Genomic DNA, 18,283 nt, shown 5'->3' with positions numbered 1-18,283 from the left:
TTCGCCCAAATCATCTTCTAAAATGCCTCAAACTGTTTCGCCAAAATCAACTTCTAAAATGCCTCAAACAGTTTCGCCCAAATAATCCCCTAAAAGTAATTTCTGCGTGTTCTTTTTTTTCGACATCCCTGCGCTGACACATTTGAAATTCCTAGGAAACCATTTCCCGCTTTAATTTCCTCATCTCATAGGTGTTCCTACATACACTATTATGGCTTCGATGGAATATTAATTTTATCTCTCAGACCTAAAGCCCAGAAAAGCCATAGTTAAAAATGGAATTTATATCTCTTTAGAGTCCCGTATAATTCTTAGGAAACAAGTGATGTCGTTTCTAATTCCCCTTTCATGGATCAAAAATTCCCCGCCAATTCAGTAATCAATTTCTCAGAAATATACGTCCCCTCGATTATGTAATCAATTCCTCGGAAATCCACTTCCCCATTAGACTGGATCAATTCATTGTCCCCTTAGAATTCAATGCGCATGTGCAAACTTCGCCCCGGAGTCATTACACCTAGAAACAACAAATAAATCGACCTTGTAAAAAGGAGCATTGACCCCATTAGACTCGATCAATAATCCTTGAATAAATTATGTCAGCTCAGCGTTAGACTCAATTATAGATGGCTGCACGCAGTATATCTCATTCCTTCTGAGGCCTCCCTACTCTTACCTCCCACCCCTCCCCCCCCCCTAATGTGCAAATACATAGCCCAAATTTGTTTCTAAACTATTATATATTCATCCTATTTTATTATATTTCATTAGCATTAACCAAACTTGACTTCTTTCGTGTGTACCATATAATGCACAAGTACCATAAAAACAAATGGACTTTTAGTTGGTACTCACTGTTGAAATTTCATGTCCTTGAAAGTCCATTATCCTTTTTATCCCATCCCTCATAAAGACTTTTATTCTCATATGGAACATATTATATTTATTATCCTTTTCTTTTTCTTTTTTGTTGGCAAAAGGGTGACTAGAGTTTCTAAGCATAACATATACTAAGCAAATGCTTTGCTTTTAAAAGAAGAAAAAAAACAACTAAGCATTGAACATATTAGTTCTTCCCAGCACTACTTTTGGCCTTTTGAAATACAAGACTCCATAAGCATTAAAAGCCTTTGCTTCGAAAAAAAACATCTGAGATTCTTTGATTCATCTTCATCTTTTTTTAAACTGTCGTGCTAGAGGGACCCTGGTAAAAAAAAAAAAAAATAGAGATGCTTGCTCTGAGAAGCTTCCCTGTCCTCTTTATATCCTAGCTGTACCACCACTAATGCAGATTTATATACTAGACTGGGTAATTTCAACGTGGAAAAAAATAAAACAAATTAAATTAATATTGAGATAGTATTTTATAAATGATGACATTTTTATGAAAGTTATAAATACTGAAAGCTGTTTTAGTCATTTTGTGAATCATAAATTAATAATTACTAAATTATAATCTAAAAACAAATGTTTCTCACTTCGGTTATGCTTCTAAAATTTTTGCATAAGCACTAATCTCGTAAAATAAATGTCTATGAATTTTAAATAGATGAATGGGCAAGCAGATACTCAGAATTCTACTCAGAATTCATTATATACTCAGAATTCTACCTTCGATGACGAGTCGACCCTTGACTAATGGACATGACTCTCGTACAATAAATGCATAGTCATGTGCACGATAATACTTTGAAATCTATAAGCTTGTAGTAGTACTCAAGTAAAAGCCTATAAAGCGCCGTGATAGTATTTTGTTGGAAATATATCGTCCGCCACCACTAAATACGTCTCATTTTTTGATAGGACAATATTAGAATTTGATAACTATTAGATATGTTCAAAAGAAAAAGAAAGGAAAATTAAATCAAAAGTCAAAATTCCCTAAGTGCGCGGGTGGCAGAGTTAAATTTCAAAGCCCCCCACGCCCCCTTTTCGTACGTTCAGTTTCCTTAATTTGAAAGCTTTTCCCGTCCCACGTGGTCACATGCTATAGTGTAATTCAATTAATTTTTATCCAATAAACGGTCTTTTGGTGAATTTTGGGTAGTTCATAGGTACAAATCTAGATTTATTTAAGCCTTTTGCTATTTTTAATTCTTATTTTGTATAATGAAGGATTTAATGTTGTTCAAAAAGCATCCTTAGGCAATGGTAAATCCCGAGAGGAGCTTGTTCAGTTCTTCGTCGTTTCTAATTTGCAAGCTGAATGCGACCAGGAATGATATGTGTTTTTTTGTTGTCCCGTGCAGCATTACCAGCAAGCTCAAGGACCTCGGCAGCCAAATACTCCATCACTAGTAGTGTGTTATATAAAGGCACTGAACTTACAAGAAAACTTACACCTGAGGCATGAATATACAGTGTAGTTTGACGTGCACATTACAAAAAGCGACCAAACCTTTTATATTGTATACCTATAAAGTGAACAAACACGTTTTGAAAGTATAATTGAGATTATATAACGCAACTAGACTAGCTTTTGAGGCAACACCCATTTTTAGGGCCAATCAGAGAGAGCTGAGGTTACTCCATATACGATAACTTGAGTGGTAATTGGATTCGAATAAAAGGAGTGATTTTCATTGCAATTCATATTAGTAAGAGAATTGAATTCAGAGAGAATAGTTTATTTGAGACGATATTAGTAGAGAAAATGAGTGGAGCATTTAGACTATTGGAGGTTGATGATGGAGCCGCTAGCAGCAGAGATATACGAGTACCAAACGTGGCTGTGGAAATAACAGGAGACTGTAGACGATGCCTTGAATGGGATGATATGTATGCTAGATATGTGATATCATTGAGCAAATTTAAAATGGAGGAGCAATTATGTTTTGCTGCGAAACTGAATATTGTGCATATAAATAGACTTCGGGCAGCATTAGATGCACTAGTGAAATATATTGATGAAAACAAATTGAATTATTGATTATTATTGTTGTAATTATGCTCAATAAAATTGTTTCTAAATCAAAGATATTTTTCTTTCTATAGTAGGCTAGCGTATATTTTTAGAGTAGAAAAAAAATCTGGTTAGTCTGAAGTTGGTTGTGAGAGTGTTAGGACTCTAAAAAATGGATAGATTTGAGAAAGAGCGAATCATGGGGAATCTAGTGTTTATGGAAAAACGTTTGATACTAGATGATGATTTTCTAGAGCTGTCTATTCAAAGGAAGATATTTTCTCAGGGAATGCTTGTTGATATAATGAAAACTGATTCTCCGTCATTAGACTATTGCATGAAGCTTTTACGTTGTGGTCCAAATGCATTTACACAATTTATTGACATATTAATCACGACTTGGCAAAATGATATTGCGGATATGCTTTTAAACCCTAGCTTAGAAATTTAGGACTTTTTTCTCGTGATAAAGATAAAGTTCAAGGATGATTTACTCCTCTCTCTCTATCTCACTCAAGTTTTTGTTGTTGGTGGCTCAATTCAATTGTGGCAGTGACAGTGTCAGCACATGAAAAAATTTTCAATACATGTCCGTTATGTATGTACACACTGGATAGCTGGTCATTATGTGGGAATTGTACAATCATTAATGGGTAATATGAAAAGCGTTTGGAATACAAAACATGTAAATTGCATAGAGAATATGCTATGCAAATTTAGGGTTGTAGTTTTTGTCTTGAAGAGGCATGTGACCCTCACCCTACCGATCACCTATGCTTTAATTGTCATTATGATAAATGTGATCAATGGGAGAATACATATCCTGGTATGATTGGAAAGAATCGTAAGCATGATTTTAGTTTAATGCTACGAGATTGGTATCGTCGTGGTTTTAGATTGTTTTGGGAGGAAGAGCTGGGTCAGCGATTCAACTGTTGGAACAACAAAAGAATTTGGTTTCTACGTCATCACTGTGAAGACAATGGCTACTATGATTATAAACCAACTGATTTTTATTTGGCTGTGACGGAATGTGATTCGCCTCTTGAGGACACTTTTTGTGACATTGCTTCAAAGAAGCAAATCGAAACCAGAGAATTCTATAAAATGAATGAGAATAGCATCATTGACTATACAAAGAGATATGACAAGAGTGAAGTTACACTCTACTGTAGAAAATGCGACCCTGACATTGCAGCACATCAGGATCAGTATACTGTGAATTCAGATAATCTACTCGCATCAGTTGTTCTCGACAAATACCTATACCTAGTAGAAGATGAAATCTAAAGAGTAGAAAAGTCGTTTTTATCATGTATATACATTTTTCATTTATTAATAAAAAATTTCACAATCACTTTTAGAACATTTTATTAGTAGGGCACTTAAATGAATATTAAACACGTTTGTAAGTATATTTTCCACTAGAAAGTCGTTCAATCGAGGTAAGTCAACGTAGATGTCAAGAAACTGCTTGTAGAGCCACGACATTTGAACATGAAAAAGAGTAGAGCATGAAAGCCACATGTCTTAGTCATTAAATCCTGTACTCTTCGTTGATTTTGAATATTAGTTTTCCAACAGCTTTCAATAAAGTTGCCGATGTATAGAGTGTAGAATTTATACGTTAGGCCAAGAGGATCAAAAAATTCAATATTCTTCGTTGTTTGAAAGATGCATAGCCAATGGCCTGTCTTCAAAGTCGATGAACTGCTATTAACAATGATTATGGTATTGCTAACACTTGGAATTTTTTTTAATGAAGTCCGATGGTATGCAATAAGACTTGTACTGGGAAATGTATGGATCCATATTAAATACGTTGATTATTTGGTTTGTGTTCATGGTGCTAGGTCTAGTAGAACACTGCCGTCGGGTGTGATTTCCCAATAGGTTTCAAATTGACTCAATGATATTAGGATGATACTATCAGTCAAAGCATTGGCAAATGTACGCTCTAAGCGTACATTCCCTATTCGTACTATGCTCATATCCTGGGTCCCCGACAAGTCCAAAACAATTACGCCATAATTTTTTGAAAACATTGAATCGGTTATTCCATTTTCAAATAGTTGGAGTCATGATCTAGGGATTGTATGGTCAACTCATACAGAGTTCTATAGGAGTTTTTGTCAAATGATAGAGTGTACAGTGGAATACCATTCACTTTGCCCACAAGGCTAGATAGACCAAAAAAATTAAAATCATGGAGGGATTCAGTCCAGGATCCAACGGCACTGCCACTTTTCCCAAAGGATAAAGCGAATTTTGATGGGATTTCTCCGTTGATAAATGATGAACCGGAATAGCTACGAGAGCCGGAAGCAATGTGACGTTGATTGGTGATCGTATGGGGGAAAAGAAGTTTAATGTTGTTGCCATTGCCACTTAGCTTTTCCACTGCTAATGCAACAGAGCTCATAACCTGTTGTTTTCGGACGTGGAGAATTATCGATGTGATAATGACATTTGCATCGGGTTCTGCAGGAAGTTTTTTCTCAAAATGAAATTTGATGGGGCCAGTTGCAACTTTATATCAATCTTGACATTGGGGGATAACCATTGGGATATATTGAATATCTCATGATTTAATTTTCCAACTAAATGATACTCCTTGCTCACTGCAGTAGTCAAATCACCGTCAGTATCAACACCTGATCGATATTCATAACCAAGTGAGTGTCCTTTAAACTCCTTGTATGCCTTTGGTTTCATCATCATTAATTGTATGTACCTTGCACAATTGGATAAATTATTGCCAGTGCTCACCAACGTCCCATTAATAAATACATTAATTTGTTTGAACAGGTTGTGTAGAATACAGTTTTCGTAGGAGAGACCATCGGCAGCTGTTAGAGTTGTATTATCTGACTTTTTCTTCATCGCAACATTTAAATCAATAAATGTTGATGACAAATCAATGAAATAGTCTTCATGGGAAAATATATGAAAGTGTATATTTTCCGAGAGGGGTTTCTGGTGGTGAAATTGTTCATAGTAGCCATACTTGACACTGACATCAACATTTTCAGCATTGAATAGATTCAATGAATAACTGATTGATGGATGTGATTCCTTGTGGGGGAGTTGAATAATCTGAAGAGAAGAAATCCTTCTTTGATCTAATAATCTTTTTCTTTTTCTTCTTCTTCTTATTGGTCTTCCTTGTTTTATTCCTCAAAGTCCTTGTTGATGTCCTTCTCTTCCCGCCTGGGTAGAGACTGATGAGTGAATGACGCGCAATCCCTTTTCAATCTCTTCCCATTTTGTTGAGATTTTAATTCCTCACCAACGGCTCTTGCTGAAGATCTAATATTTTCCTTAGCAGTCTCCTTGAAATTCTTACCCGACCCCCAGTCCTGTAGTGTTGAGGCAGCAAAATTTGATGCAGCAGGTACAAGATATTTTCTGGCAAGGGGTAGTACAGAACGAAATAGCCTAGCAAACCAGCTACCAAGACCATAGCCAAACATTGTAGTACGCCCCTTGTAGTTGTCCAATCCATGACCCATTTGACGTGGACTCAGAGCACCAACAGAGCAATCGATATCGGGACAGACAAATGGAGTTCTTCTATTGTTCATTTTAGGTGGTGCTGGTGTCGTCAACAATGGGTCGAAAATGACATGTTCTCACAGCTAAGCCTTTTGTTATTGCTAGAGGATCACCCAATTCACTTCTTAGTGTTAACTGACAGAGTTCCAAATAAGAAGTGTTTACAGGAACATACTGAAGATGCTTTATGTTATTGTAATGAACAAGCTCATGGGTTGTTTTTTATTCAAGAACACGTAGGAGGGGGACATTTGAATTACCAACTCTCGATGTTTCCACAAAGGATGCATAGAGAAATATGCAAGGCGAAACCAGGTGGATAATCAGCAACCAGGTGGATAATCCGAGGCGAAACCAAGTGGATAATCAGCAAAAATAACTTTATCCATCCCGTAAACAGTGCCAGCGTTTTTCCCATTGATCATATTCTGTTTAAAGCCAAGAACGTGTCTCAGATTATCATTGAGAATAATCATTTCAGTTTCAAGAGGTGATGTAATGTAAATCATATCGTGTTCCATTGAATAATTAAAATAAAATTCATCATTCTTGTGATATAAGATTTTTCAATGGATTGTACGACACAAATATGTCATATTATCACATTCAATATATTTCAATTTATCATTCGGATATTCGCTAGATTTAATTGCTTCAGCCCATTCATAGTCAACAGTTACCAATAGAATGGTATTACTTTGATTCTATACACATGATTCTTTCTCAGGATGTCATAGGTATTTTTGAGGATACAATCGACAAGAGCCACTTCATATGCACCGTCAAATTTGATGGCGGAGGAGAGTTTTGTCCAAAAATCACTTGTTTAATTCAAATCATAGTAGAGAGGATCGGAAACGTTTGACATAAATTTTACATAGAAATCATTGGGCATTGTCAAGATCTTCAACACCGATCCAAGAATCAAAATCAGAGTTGTATCCTAGCCACCGAACAAGCAACTGTTTCTTACCGCTGTGAGTGCGAGTCTTTAATATCTTTTCAATTTGATAGATTTTACTATTGTTTTTAACTTTTTGTAGTTCATAGTCATAAAAGCCGCCGAGAATCTCTTCATGTTTGGTATAACGCAAACGATAAGTTATGGGTTTAGTGTCTAGAATTTTTGCCACCTTAGAAACGTCGGTGGGCAGTAAGTAATTCCCCTTTTCAAAAACATTAGTTGTTCTATTAATTCGAACAGTATCACCAACATTATTTTTTTATTGACAATCGTTTCATTGGAATATTGTTTAAGAAAGGTGTCGATTGTATCATTATCAGAATTATAAACTTCCGTTTGGGTTGAGTTGGACAATGATCGATGAGGTCGTTGATTATAAATCAACATGATTTTATCTAAATCATGAATAAAAGCAGATGTATTTTTCAATGTTCAATATCTTGCAATTAAAAGTCGAATAGTTCTTATCAATCGTTCGTCCAATGCAGCCTTTATAGGACTATGACTATGATAGAGCAGTGTATTATATTTCACTAGTATTTTTGCAACATGGGGATTAACATATTCGCTAACGCGATCCGTTTGAAATTTTTTATACGAATCCTGTTCGATAATACTTTCTATAGCCTGAGCAACTTCAACGCCTCTCTTTGACCGCAATGAAATTGCATATGCATAACGACTATAAACACTGATTGCAATTAGAATGTACTTGTACGAAGTATTGTGACGTCTTTGAATCTCATTTAGAGTTAAGAGATCTGCTTGCATTATATGCAATGGGAAAAAGGCTTTAGTTTTTCGATAATGATTAGCACTAAGCCTATGATTTCTATACAGAGTGTAACTTGTTTCATTTTGTATATAGTCTTGTACACTTTTAGTGTGAGCATCAGTGACTTTGGAAAGAGTTGTTGGGGAACTTAAACTCCCCGCTTCACCAATATTTTCATAAACACCTTTCAGAACTTCAACCATTTTGAACGTAAAAACGTAGTGTAACGTCCGCTACCCTTTTGTATACTAGTGGTTGGCGATAGAAGTTACGGCGACAATGACTTGATACGTCTTTGCTTTTGTATAGCTATCAGTGGTCAGTTCCTCCTCCTCAGTGTCAAATCAATGTTTCCTCTAGGTGGGCTAATATTTTCCAAGATTGATTTAAAATCATCTTTTTCCGCTTCTTCTTCATTTTTATGTTTTAGTGGTGTTGCCGAGGATGTATGTTCATTTAATTTTTTTAGAATTTGTCTATTGCTAATAAGACTTTTGGGGAAGTTTAATGTGTTTAGAAAGTTGTATAGATGAACGTCAAATGATAATAGTCCTTTACGATTTGTAACCATATCATAGATTAAATCAAGTAGATTATAGCTCTTGTCCTGAATTATAATCCCCTTCCCATTGCTATCAACTTGAATATGATCTTGAAAACTTTCCATTAGATATGTTAGGAGTCGTTTACTTTGTTCACGATATGAGTCAGGCATTAGATTTCCAATTTTAAACACAATTGAATCCAATTCCTCCTTCTTTAATTGTGTTCCAGCAGCAGCAGAATCCTGAGGAGATGATTCTTTTTTGTGATCAATACCACTGTCTTTTGCATGATAGGGCTTATGTTTGTCTACTCGGTGAAGCGCATCTTGAAGTAAAAGCAGTTTTTTATCATCCTCAATATTCTCGTTGTCAATGAATTTACTCAGATTGTTCTCAAAGTGTTCCACGGGTGAGAGAGCTAGTTCTATTGGAGTCAATTGATAGGGTTTTACCATTCTCTAGAGAAAACTGTTTACAAGTCCTGCAATTAATGGCAGTAAAAGTGTGAAAAAGCTACAGCCCGCTTGAAGAAGACACTTCCTTTAAAAATTCTTTCATTTTTTTTACAAACCCATGCACGCAAAATGAAACGATGTTGCTTTGCCTGTTGCTTAACTACTTCTGGCAGTTGAACATTGCCCTCGGTCAAATTTAAACAAAGTTCAGATATTAGATTTATGAAATCATTGTCAATACCATGTTTGAGAATGGCTTTTCTAAGTGAGGGTTTTGAATTGCTTAAAACGGAAAATAGATGTCTATTTTCATGTAGTTTCCTCAGTGTCATGATAGGAACTAATAGGTCTTTTTACTCTTCACGGGGAGATATACTTTAATTCCATTGTCGTAAATATATGTGACTACACGTAAATTCTCCAATTTTTTCTGATTACGAACGATGTAGATACAGACATCAAGTGTATTAATGGCCTTTTCGAATGCTGAGAGTCTGAATTTATGTGCGCCGAGGAATAACTGTTAATTGAGGCTAATTCGCGATCTAGAATCACGAAGAACTCTGTACATGATATAGTTGGTGCAGTTCAATGCAAATGTTCGCTTACATTTGCTCTGATGAAAGAGATTGTGCAGAACCAGAGTAATGGAAATCTGTTCATGATGAGAGCGAACAGTGAACAGTTGTAGCATTTCCTGGGACCATAGTTCAATAGGTTCAGCTAAATCGTCAATAATCAGCCAAGAGTTTGGTTCAATAATGTTGAAAACATCAAATCCCTGTGTGAATTGTATCTGCACCAACCCCGATATGCCAATTGCTTTTATTTTATGGTATAACTCCTGCCAAATACTGTAACAATAGTAGATTTGTTTCGTCTTTTCCACAAACATTTTATCACAATTTTTAATTATTTTAGTTAAGAGTGTCGTTTTGCCTGACATTGATGGCCCACACAGAAACGATCTGAATGGTGTTTTAAATTGATACTTGTTCCCTTCAACAGTTCACCTACAACTAACTGTAGACTATAGTTGTCTAATGACTAAATAATTTCCTTACTAGTCCGTTAGAGAATAATGAGGAGAAGAAGAAGAATAAAGAATCATATTTTCTTTTATTATAAGCATAAAAGTAATAGCACTTTATAAATACTACATTGAACATGAAAAAAGCACATTAAACACGAAAAAATACACTTTTTTAAATTTATTTATATTAAAAAATACAACATTTATTTCACATAAGCACTAGAAAAAAAAACACTTTAATAAATACACTTTTTTTAATTTATTTATAAAAATCATACAGCATTTATTAGAATACACACACAAACACACACTTAAATAATATCACACTTTTGTTTGCAACATTTTAAATTTGAAATGGGGTCCCCCCCAGGGGACCAATGCGGCGGCCGCTGTGGTGGCCAGGAAGCACCGCGGGCCGGGAAGCGCCACGGGGCCTGCTGAGGCGGGCCGGAAAGCGCCGCGGGGCAGGCATTAAATAATAGAATTCATGGTGAAATTGCTCTGCCTTGCACAAACACATACATTGAAAAGCTTTTGTGGTAAAAAAAAGAAAAAAAGGATTTAAAAACATCCATCACCCAAAAAACACTCCCACCCAATGTGTACTCTTCATTTTAATCATTTATTTTTTGTAGACCGAGTTGTTTTCTGTTCTCTAAACATTCAACTCGGTCTGAGATTAAATAGTGACCGTGTGGAAGTACCTTCACACCATCCTCAAGTACATCGACTTTATCTGATATGGCCGACATGCCGTTTTTCTCAATTCTAACTTTGTAGTTTTAAATTGTTAAGAGCAAATCGCCCTGACTTTTACCCTTGCGACTAAACTACGTTCCATAAAGTTGCTGTACACAGTCTCGTCAAAATTATTTTATTCAAAACGTTTAGGTACCCCCTTGCAAACTTGTCTGATATACTTGTTGTCCGGTTCCACACAGTATACCTTCGGCCCAGGAAACACACCACTGGATATCAGATCGCTTCCCGTTTCAGATTTTACCATTAAAAACTGATTTTGAGCCTGGCGTTTCACTAGCTCTGGGTGGAGGAATTCATTCCAGTTGGTGTATTCCATTCGTGAGCTAATGTACTCTCCATTTTCAAACTCATTCAATAATTTTTAGTTTTAACTTTTAACAAGAGTGAATCAGTGTCCCCATAATACACTTAAACTTGTCCCTCAATCGGCCACTGTACCTTGCATGCATTATAATAAAATGACAACACGAGTTTCTTAGATATTTCAGTTATTTCGCTCCCCCCTGCAATATTTTTATTTAAAACAATGTTTCTTTTCTTGCACTGTAGGAGCACCATATCAGAGTCTATGATTGTGAACGACGTGAATTTTGGATCCACAATGATTCGAGCACAATCTTTGGGATTGGTTACAATGTCACATCGAGTTCTGTTTCGTACGCTTTCGCACATTTTACTGAATGCTGAGTTCAAAATGAGTTTATAGACTTCTTTTTCAACTTTCGTTTTTCCTTGTGAACGCTTACTGACAAAGGTGTCGATAAACGTTTCCATGTAAGGCTTTTGATCAAATTGGAGGGCTCTATGAATCTTTGTGACTTTGAAACCATTGGACACCATCCATTTCAATAGCACGTGACGAACAACGATATTCTGTTTCATGTTAAGGTCGGCAATTAGTTTTTGTTTTGAAGGTACCCAGTGCATACTCCCATCCTCTACTAAAGATAAATTGTAGGGGCTCAGAGAGACCCTACCCACCGGTCTAATTATGCACGGAAAAACGAAGTCTTTTACCGAGTCATGGATTTCCATGGGTATTTCACCGTCAATTTAAAAAAACCGTCCCTGTGCCCCATTCTCCTCAACGCTAGTAATGTCGTGGAAATTCGAAGCACATGGATTGTTAAGCCATTTATAATTGCCACACGAAAAACAGTAGTGAGACATTGCCGATGGGTAAAGAGAATTCATATCCAACAAAACTGCGTCCGACTTTTCATCGGTGTGCTGTCCGGTCGGATCAGTTTTCATGATACGGTCCCTGTGAAAAACATACCCTCCCCTCATTGATTTTTCTACAAACAGATGGTGATCCACATCGGAGATCAGACCTTTTCTTCTTTGCTGATTTTAAGTATCAAGTCCATCACCAGATGAGACGTGAAAAAATAATAACCTAAATCCAACCCAAATTCCCCATAGATTTTATCCGTATTTTTGCACACAATGTCCAGAAGAGTGAGTACGTCACTGGCCAAGTATAGTTTACAATAATCCCACCCATTTTTACACCCGCCCTTTGCCCAAACCCTCTTTGCAAATTTATAGTTGCTAGTAGTGCACTCACTCTCAGTAAGAGAATTGTAAAAAGCTTCAATGGGCGGAAATGACACCTCATCTAGCCTCGAGGCAGAGTTGTAATAATCATATGCATATAGCCCTTACACATTAATAAATCATACATTTCATTATCGGGGAAGCTGTTTGAGGAGGGGAAAGCTGTCAAAATTATCACTTTTCTGTACCTGAATCAATTGACTTAAGGATTTGGGGAAGAAGCTGAAAGAGTCTAAAAATGGATTTTATTCAGGCACGTGTTACCATTCTCAACTGTTTTTCACATGAATTCTAGCAGCAGTAGCTTCTCCGATGATTTGGGTATGATATTATATGAAAAAGAACCATATATCCACTCGTCATCTACAACTCCACCCTTGGCAATGCGGGCCAACGCCGGTAGAACAAATTTTAAGTCATAATTGGAATTGTGTATAAAAACAGGTACGAAATGTTGTTGTATAACGTTTAAATTGCACGTCCGGTGTGCTACCCCCCTAAAGTTACACCCCCCCGACGTAATTTCCTGCCACAAATGATCGTGGTCGATCACCCTCCTCCTCCCCACATTCCCAACACCATCATCAAATTCCCCCTAGTAAACCGAACATATTTTATGATTTTTAATGGTCAATCTGTCATCTGGTGATAGGAGCATAGGATAGTTTGTGTAAAGAAGGCGCAAAATTGCACCGTTCTCTTTTTTGATTAGAATGACCAATGCCGAGCGCATGAAGTCTTCGCCACCGCCCAACGACTCAACTACATCCAGCACTTGCATGGTATTATTGGAATCTCGTTGCGCATGAGCGTAAGAGACCCCTATGGCTTCATGTATTTTAACACGATTTGGATTTGACGAATCGTACACGTCTGTGAGTCGAGCCTCGCAGTCCAAAGCGATCTTATTGCTCTGTAGGAGCGTGTTCTGGAAATTCTTAAAGCGTAAGATCGCTATATCTCCGCTTACCGTCTCCACAGCCTGGTATCCATGACGTTTGCAGTGTTTCATGTGATTCTTTAACTTTAAATCAGTCCAAAATCTTGACAGACATGTTGGACAGAAATAACGTACACTCCGATTTTTAACCTCCGCCAATATCCTACTAATATCCGTAATCGGATTGAAATGACCAATTGAATCGGGTTCTGTGGGTGGCGTGTATAGAAGCCACACCCAATGTTCCACTGATTCAATTGAAGGAGCCCTCACTGTAAATAATACGCCCTTCTTATTGGAACGGTGCCCCTCCTCAAATTATATTTCATACTGCAACATCGTGACACCAATATTCAAATGTGCATTATCCCGCTCGAAAATATCTATTCCTTTTAATGTCACGGGAAATTGACCATTTAATCAATTAAAATCTACTATGGGGAACTTTGAACCCTCCCTACCATTAACTGCCAATTCGTCCAACTTTTTCTTAGAGGCATCTTTTTGAAGAGGTCTGTATGCGGCAATTAAAAACGCATACTTGAAACACTGTAGCCTCGTATCGAAACAAATTCGTTCTATCCCCTTACATCCCTCTAAATCTGAATGATATTTTAAAACTATAGCCCTCTCCCCAGTCCCACCACTTCTTAAAATAAAATCCTTTTTAAATCTACAAATATTAACGTTTAAACTCTCAATAAATAAAACCATCGACCCGCTGCCCCGTCGTTATAATTAGCCACTTTAGTTTGAAAACTATTAACCCAATCTAGAAAAACCTCCTCATAATTTGATAAATGCGGGCGCATCGCCAACATCTCTGTGTGCAAGTATTTCGAATACAGCTCGCTCACATGTTCATTAAAAAAAATATTTTTAGTGCTATTGATGCTTTTAAACTGACCCCTACCCCCCACACCTCCATCTGTTGTTCAAGAATGGCTCGAATCTTGTTAGAATATAAATGGGTAATGTCCAAGGGATCTGGTATTATATCCCCTAAGACTAAAGAGTTAAAGAGATCACAAAATTTGGCGCTGTAGGCCTTTGTATGGTGCAAGGCAGAGTTGGAAAGAAGAAATTCTGGAAGTGAGGATAGTTGTGATGATGTTATATCATTATTAGTACTAGCGGTATCATTAACCAGAATGGTGGGGGGTGGCATAGAATTAACAATAGCACCACCCCCAGTCTGTTGAATTGCATTGGATGGATGTGGCATGAAATCCCCTAGGCTAGTTAGTATATCTTCCAGGGTGTTTGGGGATAGCTGATCAAGCCGGCCTGTATTGTCCTGTGACGGAATTTCTTTATGAGGACCCGGTTTAGATGCGCTACTGCTACTAACAACACCTAAATATTCTCTCATAAATCTATCTTTCCATTCCGGGTCCTCCATCATGTCAATGTCACAAGTTAGATCATCTAGGCTGGCCATGTCCCCAAAACAATCATTTAGAAAACCCCTATGCCACTCCATATTATCAAGAACTAGTGTAGGCTCATCCCTAAACTCCATTGGTGGTGCGATGAATGGTTCAGGTCCATTAAAAATGAATGCTTCATGACCTGATGATGAAGGCGCTGCTAATTCATTAATCTATAGAAAAAAGGGTCTATTTTCTATGTGAAATATCCATTATTTTATAAAGTTAAAAACTATGTCAATTTTCACCCCACCCTCAAAACTTAATTTCCCCTCCTAGCATTATTTTAACTAAATACTTGCCTCCGTCCCCAGAAAGTTCAGAAAGAAGCAATAACCTCTTTATCCTGAGGCAATTCAAGTCAAATGTTTACCGGAAAATTAAATAAGTGTCATTTTGTACACCTCCCTCAAAACTTGATTTCCCCTCCTAGCATTATTTTAACTAAATACTTGCCCCCTCACTTCATATAAAGTAGCCAAAATAGAACTTGGTTAATTTTTTTAATTACACTGAAAAAAATGAACACCTAAAAAGCCCCCCGATAAATATTCGCTAGTTTGGTGTGGCATAGACAATGCAATCTTTTGACTAATAGCATAAGAGTGGTTTCTTTGACAAGCAAAAAAATATTACATTATATTTACGTATCTCTGAGGGGAGGGAGCAGAGAAATTTAAAACAATGGTTGGGGTGGGGGATTAATATTATAGCGAAAATAACATTTTAATATCTCTTACACACACTTTTACAGTGTTGAAAAAATGGCGAAAAGTAAAGGCTAAAAAAAAGTTGGAAAGAAATAGGTAGATATTTCTATAACAGGTAGAAAGTAGAGGTAAAAATGCTTACATTTCCAAATTCAGACTGCACTCGTGTTCCTGAAGGCCCTGGCAAAGCCTGAAGGGGGGCAACCTCACGATCTTGAGTAGACGAGATTGAGGCATTATGAGAATCCGTCCACTCTCTTTTCAATTTTCCGCCAGGCTGCATAGAGCTTTGCGCAGATAGCGCAGAGTTGGCACTGGTGTGAGAGGCTCCGGGCATTAAAAGTTGAGTGGTCAATGGGTGGCCCAGAGCATGTGTAAAGGAACTGGCATATCCTATGATGGAGGGCCTTACAGCTTGCATTGGTGTGGCATCGTTCCCTCTTGCTCTCTTTTCAGGGGGAGAGCATTTGTCGGAATCCTCCTTAAAAAAGAAGAACAAATTAGTATATGATAATAATATTAGAGAAGAAAGGAAATTAGTGAAAGATTTTTATAAAAGCCTCTTAATCATCTACAATATCCATAAATTCGAAAATAAGTGCATTTAAAATGCCCCATCCTTTCCTTTCCATGAAAGTAATACATTGAAGATTTAAATGAAACATTATTTGCTTTCATCAAAGATATTAGAAAATAGAACACTCCTCTCATTAGGTGTAATTGTCTGCAAAAGCAATCTTTTTCAGTTCTGTTAATAAGGGATGTTTTTCCTTTAGAGAACAAGAGACATAGATCTAATTTTGCCCCCTAAATTAAAGATTTTGCTTTCTAGCCTAATACTATCATAGTTAAAAAGGATGGTTTTCACCCCCTTCTCCCTTGAGAATGTAAAAGACACTATCAAAAGAACGGTATAGAAAAGGGTATAATAATAAACACTATAGGACTCTGCATCGAACATGTACATAATTTCCAATGTCCTAAATATATCTTTTAATTTTGCAAATAATTCACCCCTTTTTCAAATCGTCTAGAATTACGCAAAGCATGTACCCATAATCATTTCCGTTCGTATCTAGCATCCGTTGTTTTCTTAATTTAGATAACGCGCGTACAAAGGTTGTGAAAAAAAATTTCAACTATTATTTTATTCAGAATATTAATAGGGGGCGCCCCTTCCCCCCAACTCCATTTACATTTACAAAGTTCTCAAGCAAGTGCACCCCGACACCGGTGCTCCTAGCAAGACAATGAGCATCATGAATAGCTTTGTCAACAATATCTTTAAAAGGATTGCCGCGGAAGCCTCTCGTTTAGCTCACTACAACAAGAGGTCCACCATCACTAGTAGAGAGGTTCAAACTGCTGTGAGGCTAATCCTACCCGGGGAACTTGCCAAGCACGCTGTTAGTGAAGGCACTAAAGCTGTAACAAAATACACAAGCTCCAAATAAGGGATTTTCCCGTCTATTACCGCCCAATTAGCCAGGCCCTCCCAAACAGCCCTTTTAAGGGCTACCACCTTATTTTAAATGCTCTCAAAATACTTTCATTGCTCCTAGCTTTGTGAATGCTAATGAAATAAAACAAAATATGGTCAAAATACTATACTATAGTAACACAAGTATGAAAATCATCACAATTAATTATTGAAGGGGTGCCACCCAGAGTGCAGTGTATTAAATACATAGCCTAACCAAAATGCTTACTAAATATTTAATAAATAATAGCTATAATGTATTTTCCAAAGCGAGCCATTGCGACTTATCTGGTATAAAGAAGTTTGGTTCAGGTCTGAAAATTTGGTCTCGTTTTTTATTACTTTACTTCTGTGTTTATAATCAGAATTTTAGAAGTAATTTCAATACGACTTCGCAAACACACATGCATCTATCTTATATTTTCTGAAAGCCTGTGTAATAAATTTTACTAATACCAAAAACAAAGTTAATTTCAAGGATTGAAACTCCTTGAAAAAATGTGTTTCCTGGAATTGAACACCCATTTTGACGGATTTACACCATTCTCTGCCTATTTGCTTGCAAATTAGCATGGATGAAGCAATGAAAAAAATATCTACCTATAGACGAATGAGCTGTTTATTCTTTAGTATAGGTTTAATTGCTCAAAATCCTACCAACTAATCAAAAATTTGAATAAAGCCATTCCAAACAAACACAAGTAAGGCCGAAACTCCTTAGGTCGCGGAGAGAGAAATGTTAACCCGGGTACGGCGGTTTCCGCCATATAATTCAAACACACGGACAGGAAAGTATTCATTTGAAAATTAGAGTTTCATCAATCAATATTAACATGGATCAAAGCTATGAATTAGAAATATCTTTTTATTACGACTGTGCGATTTGCAATAGCCACTATCTTGACTTCAGCAATTCATACGAGAGTGAGGACAATCTGGATGAAATGAAGAGAAAAAGGGCAGGCCGCAAAAGGAGGTTGGATATGGCAAAAAAGTAAGACAGAAATAATAGAAATAGAAAAGATGGATATCTTGCCAGGGATAGCTCACGGTATTCAAGAAATATTGGAGAAGACATCTATGAGAGAGCTAGGACATACAGAGCTCCAGAATTCTTCAGGAGGAGCTAATAAGTTTTCTAAGAATTTTTTGCTTTATATGCTTATTATATT

At 36.8% G+C, this 18,283-nt stretch overlaps 1 pseudogene; it reads left to right on the top strand.

The window, feature by feature from the left end:
* The first annotated feature begins 2,653 nt into the window (after nt 1-2,653).
* LOC148955087 (histone H2B pseudogene) lies at nt 2,654-17,136 on the top strand (annotated as a pseudogene).
* The last annotated feature ends 1,147 nt before the right edge of the window (nt 17,137-18,283 follow it).

The sequence above is a fragment of the Artemia sp. Qi Xiang Cuo genome, chromosome 2, assembly GCF_049724085.1.
Source record: "Artemia sp. Qi Xiang Cuo chromosome 2, ASM4972408v1, whole genome shotgun sequence".
Classification (NCBI taxonomy): Eukaryota; Metazoa; Arthropoda; class Branchiopoda; order Anostraca; family Artemiidae; genus Artemia; species Artemia sp. Qi Xiang Cuo.
Note: the sequence above shows the minus strand (reverse complement) of the source record. Positions and strands in the feature narration are given on the sequence as shown.